This window comes from Pelophylax lessonae (genome assembly GCF_965119305.1).
Source record: "Pelophylax lessonae genome assembly, chromosome: 10".
NCBI lineage: Eukaryota > Metazoa > Chordata > Amphibia > Anura > Ranidae > Pelophylax > Pelophylax lessonae.
The window spans coordinates 45,465,918-45,480,965 of NC_138777.1; the positions used below are offsets into that span (position 1 = coordinate 45,465,918).

Below are 15,048 nucleotides of genomic sequence, written 5' to 3' on the forward strand. Positions count from 1 at the left end.
CCATACGCCGCAGACTGCATCAAATTGGTCTGCATTGCGGTCATCCCAGAAGGAAACCTCTTCTAAAGATGATGCACAAGAAAAATAAAGACAAGAAGACTAAGGACATGGATTACTGGAACCATGTCCTGTGGTCCGATTACACCATCTGAACAAAATACTGTAAGTTTATCTTGGTCTCAAGTGTGTGGTGGCAGTGTCATGGTCTGGGTCTGCATGAGCGCTGCCGGCACTACAGTTCATTAAGGGAACCATAAATGCCAACATTACTGTGACATACTGAAGCAGAACATGATCCCCTCTCTTCGGAGACTGGGCCGCAGGGCAGTATTCCAACAAAACGACCCCAAACACACCTCCAAGATGACCACTGCCTTGCTAAAGAAGCTGAGGGTAGAGGTGGTGGACTGGCCAAGCATGTCTCCAGACCTAAACTCAATTGAGCATCTGTGGGGCATCCTCAAATGGAAGGTGGAGGAGCGCAAGGTCTCTAACATCCACCAGCTCTGTGATGTCGTCATGGAGGAGTGGAAGAGAACTCCAGGGGCAACCTGGGATGCTCTTGTGAACTCCATGCCCAAGAGGGTTAAGGCAGTGCTGGAAAATAATGGTGGCCACACATAATATTGACACTTGGGCCCAATTTGGACATTTTGACCTAGGGTGTACTCACTTTTGTTGCCAGCAGTTTAGACATTGACTGTTGAGTTATTTTGAGGGGACAGCAAATTTACACTGTTATGCAAGCTGTACACTCACAACTTTACATTGTGGCAAAGTGTAATTTCTTCAGGAAGAAGGGAAGACATCTATACACTGCGGCTTTCGTATAACCCCAGCAAAGATGGCCGCGCTCAGCAAAGGATTTTAAAAGTAAGAATTTCTGATAAATCAAAACATATAAAAACTATTAACTACGGGATTAGCGGCTATATTAAGGGCTAAGGATCACTATTTGGGCAGTATTTTTATCAAAAAAACGTTTGAGGCCGGAACTCCGCTTTAAGTGCAGAGGAAGGATTTGGGGTCTTACCAACCCCAGATCTCTCCATAAGGCGGACCTGTCACATGCCTATTGCTGTCACAGGGATGTTTACAATCCTTGTGACAGCAAGAAAAAAAAATAAAAATGAACAGTGTAAAACAACTACAAAAAAAAAATGAAAATAAAGTGCTCCCTTCCATCCACGCAAAGGAGAACATGCGTTTTGGTCCTGCACGCACACAGCAATTGTTCCACACGTGAGATTACCGCGAAGGCGCAAATGTCAGCTCGTGGGCAGTAATTCTAGCAGTAGACCTCCACTTTAAATATAAACTGGTAACCTGTAAAGGCTTTAAAAGCATCAACTATACATACATGTTATGTTTGTCACTGTTGCACGGGCGTGCGCAATTTTAAAGCATGGCATGTTTGGTATCTATTTACCCGACGTATCATCTTTTTTCAAAAAATTGGGTTATGTATGTTTTTTTTTTTTTGGGGAATTAAAAAAAAATAAAAAAATAAAAAAAATGTATTGTTTCTCGAATGGTAGACGGCGCCTCTAACAGATGAGCAATCGAACAAAGTCGATCGCTCATTTCTCACAGCTCTCTGCTTTAACCCTCCCTCACCCCCCACTGTCACTGGAGAGCAGAGCTGTGGAGGGGGCGGAAGCGGCCAGCTCATGCTCTTAGCGGCTCGCTGAGAGGCTGGTCCAAGCCTGTGGGCAGTTCCTGACTCCATTGTCGCGATCTTGCCTGAGTCTGGACCGGCTCCGACGTCAGCGGGCTTTAGCCCACTGTCTGCTGAAACCGGGTCACAGGAGTGCAAAACGATGTGATACACAGGAGAAGTACAGTCAAGCAAGCTTTGACTGTACTTTAAAATAAAAATTTATCTGAAAAATATTGCATTTAAAAAAAAAAACGCTGCGCAAATATCATCTGACAAAAACTGCAAAACCCACCAATTTATTCTCTAGGGCCTCTTTTTTAAACAAATATATGTTTTGGAGGCATACCTGGTTACCTTTCGCCTGTTTGATGCACTAGCTACTCCATATAAGAGGCCTACCTGTCTGTGCTCTATGTATTGTATCCTCAAATTACAATTACTGCCCCCCACTGGCCTGGGCATCTGTTTACCGTTTGGTGAGTTTGTCCTTATTCAATAAAATATTGTGAAAAATGTATGTATGTGTATGTATATATATATATATATATATATATATATATATATATATATATATATATATATATATATATATATATATATAATGTTCAGTGGTTCCAAGTACTTTTCTAGCAACAAATACTGATTGTTACATGTGAACAAAGTGCCAGAAAATACCTGGATTGGAGGTGGTTAATATATGTGTTATTGGTCAGATCACCAGATGGGAAAAAAACAAAAAGCTAAGAAGAAAACAAATGCAGCCACCATATCGAATGATAGGCAAGCTGCAATATTACATTTTTGATTTCCGTTTTATTCTGCTTTAACCACTTAAGCCCCGGAAGATTTTACCCCCTTCGTGACCAGGGGGTATTTTGCGATTCGGCACTGCGTGAATTTAACGGACAATTGCACGGTCGTGCGACGCTGTACCCAAATGAAATGGACGTCCTTTTTTTCCCACAAACAGAGCTTTCTTTTGGTGGTATTTGATCACCTGTGCGATTTTTTGATCATACACTATAAACAAAAAAATAGCGACAATTTTGCAAAAACAACAATATTTTTCACATTTTTTTTATATGAAATTCCAAAAAAAAAAAAAAAAAAAAAAAAATCACAGTAAGCGTATTTTGATTGGTTTGCGCAAAAGTTAGTGTTTACTAAGGGAAAGATTTTTGTCATTTTTATTGTGTTTTTTTTTTTAACGAGTAATGGCGGCGATCTGCGATTTCTTTTGCGGGACTGCGACGTTGCAGCGGACAGATCGGACCCTTGACTGACATTTGACACTTTTGGGGGTACCAGTGACATTACAGTAATCAGTGCTATACATATGCACTGTTACTGTAAAAATGACACTGGCAGGGAAGGGGTTAACTTTATTGGAGAAGGAGGGGTTAAGTGTGTCCCTAGGGGCGTGCTTCTAACTGTGAAGGGATGTGGCTGTTTGTGTAAGTACAGAGATATACGATCCTGCATAGCAGGACCGTATGATCTCTGCACTTACACAAGGGAGAATGACAGGCGGCTTTGTTTACATTAGCCGCCTGCCAGTCTCCCTCTGTAACGGACGATCGGGTCCGCCGGTCACACGTGCTGGGATCACAGTGAGCGAGCGGTGGCGTGCCTCTGGTGGCGCACGCTCGCCCCCTATTGGCTCGCAGGCGAGTGACGTACCCATACGTCACTTTGCCTGCACGGGGCTGACGGCCGCAGTATATGTACTTGCGGTGGTCGGCAAGCGGTTAATGGCAGCAGCCAAAAAAAAAAAAGTTAAATTTTTTCTCACTTCAGATCTGAACTTTACTATGCCATCAGAGGTGAGGGGAAAGGTGACAGACGGCATGCCAGAGTGTTACGGGTTGCACAGCATATCAGTGGCCCACCCAGCAAGAAAGGCTCCCGTTTCTGTAAAAATCTCTCGTTCTCCCTGTATGCCAGAATTGTGCCTCGATTGAAAAACTCGTGGAAGAGAAGCAAAATAAAAGAACCCATGGCAACCAGAGTTTCACTTTCTGTTTGACCAGCGCTGCCTCTCCCCCGATTCTTAAGCCTCATCTTATGACGATCAGTATATGAACACATTAACAATAAAAAGGAAATCACTGTATCATGTACACCACACCCCAGGCACACAACTAAATTACACATTCCAGGATGAGAGACCTGACAAGAATTATTTCTGCAAACAGCCAGCATGAGGAATGAATGGCAGTTAGAAGCTATAGTAATACACCTGAAAGCAAAGCACAACAAACCAGAGAAGCAGAGGAATTCAGGAGTTATTTGAACAGCATTACACACAGCATATTACTTTCTTGTATACATTGCCAGTGACATAACCTGCGATGCCCTTCATCCACTGAGATTAGAGAGAAGAAAATGCTAATCAAAGGAATTTGGGGGGGGGGGGGTTATAGCCCTAATATTCTTCATTCCTTGTTTCTGCCTCCACGATTTAAAGAACTAAAGTCAATTGAATTCAGGGGGAAGGCTAGGGACAGTCAAGTTGAGGAGGAAAGGGTTAGATAATGCTTGACATCCTACAGCCAGGAAATGAGCCAGACTGCAAATTCTAATGCACACTGAAGCCCACAGTATGCAGTGAATTAGCCATTTCAGATCAGGAGAGGAACCTCTACAACTATGCAAGACTGAAGGAAAGGTTGGTGCTTAAACAAAACCTTTTGGTCGTGACTCCATCAGAACCCCATCTCACCTTAAAATGTGGTTAAAGTGATTGTAAACAAACGCCTTGTAAAACCACAAACCCATTCAGCCCCGGTTCACACTTGTGCGAGTGCCGGGTTCGCATGTAATGTTGGAGCACACTGCTCCTTCATTACATGCGATCAGCTGTGCGGTGTGAGTTTAGCCATACACTTCGTATGGCTAAATTCGCATCGCACCCGCAGCAAACTCGCACAGGAGGCATTTTTGCAGCCGCATCAGGATCGGATCGCACAGCGGTTCACACTTGTGCGATCCGATCCTGTGCAAACTGCAAGATCGCACTGCGATATGCGATTAAACTGGGGGTGTCGTTAAGATTACATTGATGACACCCCCAGCGTATCGCATATGGCAGTGTGAACTGCCGGGGGTGCGTGTGCGATGCGGGAACAGGCTGCGAGTTCGCAGCCTTCCCGCATCGCATGAGTGTGAACCGGACCTCAGTTTAAAATAGAAATGAAAAGCAAAACCTGTATATAAAAAAAAAAATAATAATAAAAAAAAACTTTCCAATGGTAAAAGTAGTTTTAAAGGGGATTACATACATCTATGTAATCCAATTTATTAAAAATGGGTGGAACTCCACTTTAAGTGAGCACATTCCCTCTGTTCTCAGCTGCATAAGAGCTGGGTCGAGGAGAAGCAGTAGCACACCGACTTTCCCAGTGAATGGCTTTGCAGGGGGGGGGGGGCAGGACTAGTCTGATTATTGGAGGAGAGTACACAGAGAATAAAACCCATACCTGGAGTTCAGCTTTAAAGCACTGTCATATATACAAAGACATGCTGTTCGGTTAATTTGCCCCGGTCTGAAGGTCCCTAACTCCCGTTCTAGGCTCAAATTTGGATTACTCGCTCCTTGAGGGGGGAGGGACTGATGTGAATGTACAATATACAGGTAAAGCTCATAAAATTAGAATATTAGAATATTGTCACAAAGTTAGTTTATTTCAGTAATTCAATTAAAGAAGTGAAACTCTTTATATAGATGTGTTACACAGAATGATAGATTTCAAGCATTTTTCATTTTGATGATTATGGCTTACAGATATAGAAAACCCAAAAATTTAGTTTCTCAGAAAATTAGAATATTACATAAGACCAAAAAAAAAAAAAGATTTTTAAATACAGAAATGGGCATGGCTCCCCAAATCATTACTGGAAATCAAAATCCCAGAGTCTGGAGGAAGAGTAGAGAAGCTCAGAATCCAAGCTGCATGAGGTGCAGAGTGAAGTTTCCACAGTCAGTGATGATTTGAGGAGCCATGTCATCTGCTGGTGTTGGTCCACTGTGTTTTATCAAGTCCAAAGTCAGCGCAGCCCTCCACCAGGAAATTCTAGAGCACTTCATGCTGACCAGCTTTATGGAGATGCCAATTTCATTTTCCAGCAGGACTTGGCACCTGCCCACACCAAAAATACCAATACCTGGTTTATTGATCATGGCATCACTGTGCTTGATTGGCCAGAAAACTCACCTGACCTAAACCCCATAGAGAATCTGTGGGGTATTGTCAAGAGGAAGAAGAGACACCAGACCCAACAATGCAGAGGAGCTGAAAGCCGCTATCAAAGCAACCTGGGCTTCCATAACACCTCAGCAGTGCCACAGGCTGATCGCCTCTATGCCACGTCGCATTGATGCAGTAATTCATGCAAAAGGAGACAGTAACGTTTGCGCAAACCAATCAAAAAAACGCTAATTGCCTTTTTTTTTTACCAAAAATATGCAGAAAACAAATTGGCCTAAAATGTTAAAAAAATAATTTACATTTTTTTTGAGAATGTCAATTTTTTCAAAATTTACGCTTTTTTTTGTTCATAGAGCAAAAAAAAAAAAAAAAACCCACACAGGTGGTCAAATATCACCAAAACATGGCTCTATTTGTGGGGGGGGGTGTGGGGATGTAAATTTTGTTTAGGTGCAGCGTTGCACGACCGCGCAATTGTCCGTTAAAGTAATGCAGTGCCGAAGCAAAATAGGGCCTGATCATTAAAGCGGAGTTCCACCCGAAATTTATACTTACCTCCATCTTCTCGCTCCCGGTCACCTGAAAAACAAATGGATAATCGCAATTTTTTTTTTTTTCACTTACCTTTTAGAGAAAATATACTTACCTTACTTCCTTCTTCCTCCCCTCGGCGGCCACGGCGATTCGTCACTTCCTGGCTTTTGCAATGATTCCTGGGAGCTGAACGTCATCGCTCCCAGGAATCATTGCGCCTGCACCGGCCCCGACGTCAGTTCCGGGGCGCGCGCGTCATCCCCTTCTAAACAGCTTCTGGGCATGCCCAGAAGCTGTGGAGGGATGACGCGCGCGACCCGGAAGTGACGTCGGGGCCGGTGCAGTGCATCGTGGGACCGAAGAAGGAGGAAGAGGACCGAAGAGGACGCGGAAGAGGATCGTGCTGGCTTCAAGCTGCCCACACCTGAGATGGCAGCGCTGGAGAAGACAATTTCAAGGTAAGTATATCTCCTGAAAGGTAAGTGCAACCCGGGACAGATCAGAGGCTAGCCATTGTGGAATGTGCTAGCCCTGACTGTCCCGGGGGTATTTTTGTAAAAAAATGTATAACCAGGGTGGAACTCCGCTTTAAGAGGGAAAATCTTCCAGTCCAGAACTGGTTACAGAGGTTGTAAACCCTCTCATAACTTGTACCTATTTTATAGTACCTATATCTCCTAAACTTGCACCATTAAGGGGATATTTAGTTTTAATGCAGCCGATGACATCATCGGCACATGCGCTCTGAAGGAACGGCCACCTGTTCCGTTCCTTCAGAGCCCTGTGGCATGAATGGCGGCACCGGCGCGTATGTGCGGGAGTGATGTCATCGAGGCTCCGGCAATCAGATGGCCGAACATTTTGGGCGGCACTGCAGGGGCTTCGTTCTAAGGTAAGCATTTCATAATGACCTAGTATGCGATGCATACTAGGTCATTATGCCTTTGTCTTACAGGGGTTCTCTTTTTTTTTTAGGTGGGTTTACTTCCTCTTTAAAGAGGAAGTAAAGTCCAAAAAAAAATCCGAGAAAAAAAAAGCCCTGTAAAGAGAAAGGCATAATGAGCTAGTATGCATCGCATACTAGCTCATCATGTAGTACTTACCTTAAAACGAAGCCCCCGCCGTGCCGCCACCTCAGCGACAGGACGGCGACATGTCCTGCCGTCCCGCTTCCGGGTTCGCGTCCTCCGGCCATCTGATTGGCCGGAGGCGCGATTACATCACTCCCGCGCATGCGCGCGGGAGCCGCCGTTCACGGCACTGAGCTCTGAAGGAACGGCACGGGTGGCCGTTCCCTCAGAGCGCCTGCGCGGATGACGTCATCGGCAGTTTGCGCTGTAAATATCTCCTAAACGGTGCAAGTTTGGGAGATATTTATAGCACCTATAGGTAAGCCTTAATATAGGCTTACCTATAGGTAAAAGTTATACAAGAGGGTTTACAACCTCTTTAAAGCACTGCATACCTTATCAGCACTATATAAATACATGTAATAAAAAAATAAATAAATGTACAAGGTGCAATCGAGGAACCAGAAGTGTTAACTAAATGTGTTCAGACCTCTTCTCTGAGGTCTGAGCATCTGGCAAGTGTTACTTATCTACATGGTGGATGTTACAGTATGCAACGCCTTGACACCCTCTTTACATCCACATGATAAAATAAAAGATACAAAGAAGCAACTTTAGAGCTTATTTTCACAGAAGAGATACATCACTGTGTAGATTGTACATAGTCCTTTCTATGCTAGCAGTTAGGAGATAAAGTAAGTTGTATCTGGTTAAATATGAATAATATTTGACAGCAGGTTTGCTTGAGAAGTTTTAAAGCCCCCTATCAGGTCCACTCTCCGTGACTGACAGCAGGTAGTGGGTGGAGTCTGATAGGGATTCACAGACACTAGTTCCCCCATCAGGTTCACTCCCCCTGTGACTGACAGCAGGTAGTGGGTGGAGTCTGATGGGGATTCATTAGGACACTAGTTCCCCTATCAGGTTGACTCCCATTGCGACTGACAGCAGGCAGTGGGAGGATCCATAGCCAATTGCCACTGGCTTTTGAAACCACTTACTGCCACATGGAATAAGGGGACCTGATGGGAAATCCAATATCTCAGCTTCCCCAACAGACTGCACACACTGTCAGCATCTCTAGGCGCTAGGAGGCTGTGAAGCCAACAGCAGCCATGACGAGTGGGGAGGGAGGACATAGAGATGGCAAACATGTCAACCTGCAGCACACAGAGAGACCCACACTGACTGCACACTAGAGCTGCACAATTAATCGTAAAGAAAAAAAAAAAAAAAAAAAAAAAAAAAAAAAAAGAGCCTTTGGCAAATGTTTATCAACATTGTTAACCACTTAGGCTCCGTTCACATCTAGGCGTTTTGGGGCGTTTTTGGGGCGTTTTTCTGCTCTAGGATCAGCTCTCAAAACGCCCAACAAGACAAATCCTATTCATTTCAATGGCCCCTGTTCACATCTGAGCGTTTTGACGCTGTATACAAAACGCCCAACGCTCAAAAAAGTACATGAGCTTCTTTTTGGGCAGATTACAGGCGTTTTCCATTGATCTCTATTCAATCTAAAAACGCCTGCACAAAAATCGCGGTAAAAATCGCGGTAAAATCGCGGTAAAAAACGCCGCAAAAATCGCGGTAAAAAACGCGCGAAAAACGCTACGCTCAGGTGTGAATGTAGCCTTAAGCCTGAGGATTTGGCTGCTCAAAGACCAGGGGGTATTTTGCGATTCGGCACTGCGTGACTTTAATGGACAATTGCGTGGTCGTGCGACACTGTACCCAAATGAAATTGACGTCCTTTTTTTCCCACAAACAGGGCTTTATTTTGGTGGTATTTGATCACCTGTGCGATTATTTTTTGCGCTATAAACAAAAAGAGCATCAATTTTGAAAACACAATAATTTTTCACATTTTTTTTTTTATATGAAATCCCCCCCCCCCCCCCCCCCCAAAAAAGTAAAAAAATCAAAATTTAACATTTTAGGCCAATTTGTTTTCTGCTACATATTTTTGGTCCATATCAATCATTTACTTTAGTCTGTCACATGTTAAGGGGTAATGCCCATAGTTTTTTTTCTCATTGTATTGACTGAAACCTTTATTGAACAGGACTGAACTAGAGAGGAAAAACACTTCACTGCTCCAATTTAAGACATTTTAGCCAAAAGCCCCTACAATGGGCACTCAAGTATCAGAATTGGACCACAGAGCAATGGAAGGAGGGCGGCTGGTCGGTCTGATGAATCACGTTTTCTTTTCTATCATGTGGATGGCCAGGGCTGTGTGCATCACTAACCTGGGGAAGAGATGGCACCAGGATGCACTATAGTTAAAAAGGCAAGTCAGCAGAGGCAGTGTGACAATTTGGGCAATGTTCCACTGGGGGAACCTTGGGTCCTGCCATCCATGTGGATGTTACCCGACATGTACCACTACCACCTACCTAAAACATTGTTGCCAACCAAGTACACCCCCTCATGGAAACTATTCCTGTATGGCCTCCCGATGTGCCCCGACATAGCAAAAATGGTTTGAGGGACACAAGGAGTTTTAGGTATTGACTAGGCCTTCAGATTCCACAGATCTCATCAAATTGAGCATCTATCGGATGTGCTGGAAGATCAAGTCTGATCCATAGAGTTGCCACCTCACAACTTACAGGACTTAAAGAGATTGTAATTTTTTTTTTTTTTTTTTAAATATTAACAAACATTTTATACTTACCTGCTCTGTGCGGTGGATTTGCACGGAGCAGCCCGATCCTCCTCTTCTTGGGTTCCTCTTTGGCGCTCCTGGCCCCTTCCTCCTGTTGAGTGCTCCCACAGCAGGCACCTGAGCCAAGTCACAGCTCCCTGTGTCCATTCAGACGCAGACTTCGCTCCCTTTTTCCCCCGATTGGTTAACTTTGACAGCAGTGGGAGCCAATCGTACCCGCTGCTGTCTCAGCCAATTAGAGGGGGGGGCAGGGGGGAGTCCAGGGCAGCTGAGAAACTCCAACATTGCTGGATAGACATGGGCTCAGGTAAGTTTTAGGGGAGCTGTTGCTTTTTTTTTTTTAAAGAGCAGTCCCCCACAACTAAACATTTGTAGCTACTGACTTTTACCCATTAGGGTACTTACCTGTCCAGGGATACAGCATTGTCCTCATCCAAGCCGTTAGGCCCCTTTCACACGGGCTTTCCGAGCCGGTCCGCCTGTCAGTTTTTCAGGTGGACCTGATCGGATGCTCCATGTACCTCTATGGAGCAGCGCATGTCATCAGTGACATGTCCACTGACACTCACTGCTATCCAATCCTGTCATGAAATACCCATTTTCAATCCGTCTGGAGGATCGGATCAAAAGAAAACGGACTGGCTGTCCGTTTTCATTCGATCTCCCATAGAGGAGAGCGGGTCTGTCTCTGTAAAGTAAGCGGAGACAGACCTGTTATCCGCCTGCTCAGTGGGGATCGGCGGATCGAGCTCCGCTGAGCAAAACGGAGTCCGCCAGGCAGAAAGCCCATGTAAAAGGACCCTTACTTGAACCGGCTCTCAGGTGCTGGCGCCACCATCTTTGCTAGAGAAACTGGCAGTAAACCTTTGCGGTGTCACAGCCTGTTTCCTACTGCACATGCCGGAAGTGCGCTGTGGTGGAGAAAGAGGGGGGGGGGGGGGCAAACTTCTGGCTCAGTTCGCCACAAAGTCAAAATCAGGTACACGCTTCTCCCGAAAGCAGATGCCAAATGTGACAGCGGAGGAGAGGAGGCAGACAATCAAAACTTCCACTTTTGGGTAAAGTTCCGCTTTAAGTATCTGCTACTAACAGCTTGGTGCCCAGAAAACACTGCGTACCGTCAGAGGTCTAGTGTGGCCATGTTGGAATGGGTCAGGGCAGTTCAGGTGACAAAAAGAGGGACCTACTCAATATTAGGTGGGTGGTCATAAAATTATGGCTGAACACAGACAGACACCAGTCTTATACACACAGGGCTGCTGATAAGGGGGTACCAGTGGTCCTTTTGTACGGATTCCGGGTAAGAAGGGGGGGGGCCCTAGTAACAGGGGGAATCAGATGTGGACAGGGATGACAATCAGTGTAGGTCAATTAGGGCTCTTTCACACGGGCGGTCCGATCAGATCCGCCTGTCAGTTTTTTAGGCAGATCTGATCGGATCCTCCATGCAGCTCTATGGGGCAACGGATGTCAGCGGAGACACCTCCGCTGACACCCGTATCCGATCCTGTCCGTGAAATCCGGACGGATGGAAACCCTATTTTTCAATCCGTTCAGGGATTGGATGAGAGCGGACAGGCGGTCCGCTCTCATCCGATCCCCCATAGAGAGCAGCAGGAGCTGTGACACCTCCCTCTACGCGCTGCAAGCGGAGACGGAGCTGTCATCCGCCGGCTCATCGGGGATCTGCGGATCGATCCTCGCTGAGCAGCACGGATCCGCCTACGGAGGCGGACCGTGTGAAAGAGCCCTTACTGGAAGGGATCCCCTGTATGGCTCACTCTGTAGCGGGTGAAAGCCGGCTTCTCTTCTCCATACAGCTAGTTTTCAAATGCTGTGATATTAGTTTTGATATTTTTTTTGGGGGCGGCTGTCAGGTAGGAGGGCCTGGGATTTCTAACACCAGCCCGGTATACACATACAAAATGATAATAATGAATGCATAGCCCAGGGAGTATAGAAAAGTGATATATATATATATATATATATATATATATACACATATACACACACACATACACACACAGTGATGGTGTAGTAATAATAGGAGTATATGGTGATGGTGTTGGACTATAGAGAATAGGAATGCAGGCACACACAGAGAGGTGGGTGAGCTCGGTGTGGCCGGTCCCGTGCACAGTCAGCCCTCAGCTCACACTGCCATGGACACCCGGCCTGTACAGGCCCCGAGCCCCTCCAGCCTCCCCCCATCAGCACACAGCGCGCTCCTCTCACCTGTCCCCGCACCGCTCCCTCCTGCAGACCGGCAACGTATCGCGATACACCCGGCAATCCGGGCACCTAGCCGTTCCTGCAGCCCTGTTTGAACTGGCTAACAGCGCAGTATCCTTCAATCTGATTGGTTCACAGAGTAACAGCTACGGCTCTGAGCTGGTTGGATAGTTTGAAGGCAATGGGCGGGTGTGCTGGGAGCTGGTGGGGCGGGGGATGAGTGGTAACAGGGAGGGGCTTTCCTCCGGCTGTATATAAATATAGCATCTGAGGCGCTGAGGAGAAGTGTATGATGATAAGGATTGGTCTGGTGTATTTATGTGGTTTGAAAATAAAAGATGAATTCTGAATGGTTCCTCCAGAAACGTCTCTGTGTTCCCATTATTAAAGAGGAAGTAAACCCTCCTCAGGAAGTTGTACCTATAGGTAAGCCTATATTAGGGCTTACCTATAGGTACTGTAAATATCTCCTAAACATGCACTGTTTAGGAGATATTTACCTTTAATGCAGCCAGTGACGTCACTGGCGCATGCGCTCTGAAGGAACGGCAGATCGTGCCGTTCCTTCAGAGCCCCGTGCCGTGACCGTCGGCTCCCGCGCGCGTGCGCGGGAGTGACGTCACCGCGGCTCCGGCCAATCAGATGGCCGGATGCCGCGATCCCGGAAGACGGGCGACTATACATGTCGCCCGTCATACAGGTAAGCAGACGGCACGGCGGGGGCTCGTTCTAAGGTAAGTATTTCATAATGAGCTAGTATGCGATGCATACTAGCTCATTATGGGTTTCTCTTTCAGGATGTAAAGAAGAGAAAAAATTTTTTCTCGGTGTACAACCTCTTTAATACATAATCCTATTTGTATATTCTAAAAGGCAATGGCTGCTGAGCTGGGCTAAACCATTATTATTATTATTGGTATACAGTAACCCCCCCCCCCCTCCATCGCTGGAGTTATGTTCCAGACCCACCCAGGATAACTAAAAATCCGCGAAATAGAAATACCCTATTTAAAAACAGGGAGGTACTGTACAGTAGATGGATTTCTGATGGTCTTAACCGGTTGCCGACCGCCGCAAGTACATATACGTCGGCAGTCAGCCCCGGCCAGGCAAAGTGACGTATATATACGTCACTAGCCTGTCACTTCCTTGTGAGCCAATAGCGGGCGAGCGGAGGCGCGCACCCGCCCTGGGAAGTGCGTGCGTGTGACCGGCGGCCGCCTGTCAGTCTCCCCTGTGTAGGAATGGTGATCATACGGTTCTACTATGTAGGACCGTTGATCACTGTTCCTACACCAGAAGCCACATCCAATCACAGTAAGAAACACGCCCCTAGGGACACACTTAACCCCTCCTTCCCCAATAAAGTTAACCCCTTCACTACCAGTGTCATTTTTACAGTAACAGTGCATATATATAGCACTGATTACTGTAGAAATGTCACTGGTAACCCCAAAAGTGTCAAAAATGTCAGTCAAGGGTCCGATCTGTCCGCCGCAATGTCACAGTACCGGAAAAAAAAATTGCAGATCGCCGCCATTACGCGTTAAAAAAAAAAAAAAAAACAACAAAAATGACAGAAATCTTTCCCTTAGTTAGTAAACGCAATAACTTTTGCGCAAACCAATCAAAATAAGGTTTTTGCGATTTTTTTTTTTACCAAACATATGTAGCAGAAAACAAATTGGCCAAAAATGTTAAAAAATTTAGATTTTTACATTTTTTTGGGGAATTTCATATAAAAAATGTGAAAAATATTGTTATTTTTGCAAAATTGACGCTCTTTTTTTGTTTCTAAAGTAAAAATCGCACAGGCGATCAAATACCACCAAAAGAAAGCTCTGTTTGTGGGGAAAAAAGGACGTAAAATTCGTTTAGGTACAGCGTCGTACGACCGCGCAATTGTCCGTTAAAGTCACGCAGTGCCAAATCGCAAAAAAAAACCCTGGTCGGAATGGGGGTAAAATCTTCCGGGGCTTAAGTGGTTAAATCCCCATGTTATTTCTCATTGGTCTGATGAAGGTGCACATCTGCGCATGCTCCAAATCGCGCTACTGACCCCCCTTACGTCACCACGCTCGGTGCGGTCCACGAGCGAGGCATGAGTTCCACCGCAGCCTCACTCTAATTCACTGCTTCTTATTGGGCACCCCCCCATTGGCGTCATCTCCCTGCTGCTGGACAGTCGAAAGACTGGATCAGCCACGGGACCAGGAAAAAAGCCGCCGAGCCATGAGGGCACATGTCATCTTCAGTGTTTGGCCCCTTTCACACAGGCGATCCAATCCGCTTGTCAGTTTTTCAGGCGGACCTGATCGGATACTCCATGCATCCCTATGGGGCAGCGGATGTCTGCTATCCAATCCGATCCTGCCAGTGAAATCCAGATGGATAGAAAGCCTATTTTCCATCCGTTTTCGAAGATCGTATCGGATGAGAACGGACAGGCGGTGCGTTCTCATCCAATCTCCCCATAGAGGACAGCGGGGATCTGACAGCTCCATCTCTGCACACAGAGCGGAGACAGAGCTGTCATCCGCCTGCTCAGCGGGGATTGGTGGATCGATCCCCCACTGAGCAGAACGGACTCCGTCGGGCGCACCGCCTGTGTGAAAGAGGCCAAGTCTGCTTATTGTGTGTGAATAAATTGTTATCTGCTGCACTCAGAGGCGCCTT

At 46.0% G+C, this 15,048-nt stretch overlaps 1 protein-coding gene across 1 annotated transcript in view; it reads right to left on the reverse strand.

The window, feature by feature from the left end:
- Positions 1-12,496, reverse strand: part of CKAP5 (cytoskeleton associated protein 5) — a 112,671-nt gene extending 100,175 nt beyond the window's left edge. Inside the window, exon 1 of the mRNA XM_082271147.1 lies at positions 12,376-12,496. The gene's annotated coding sequence lies outside the window, so the exon portion shown is untranslated. The remainder of the gene's footprint in view (positions 1-12,375) is intronic.
- Positions 12,497-15,048: the final 2,552 nt, after the last annotated feature.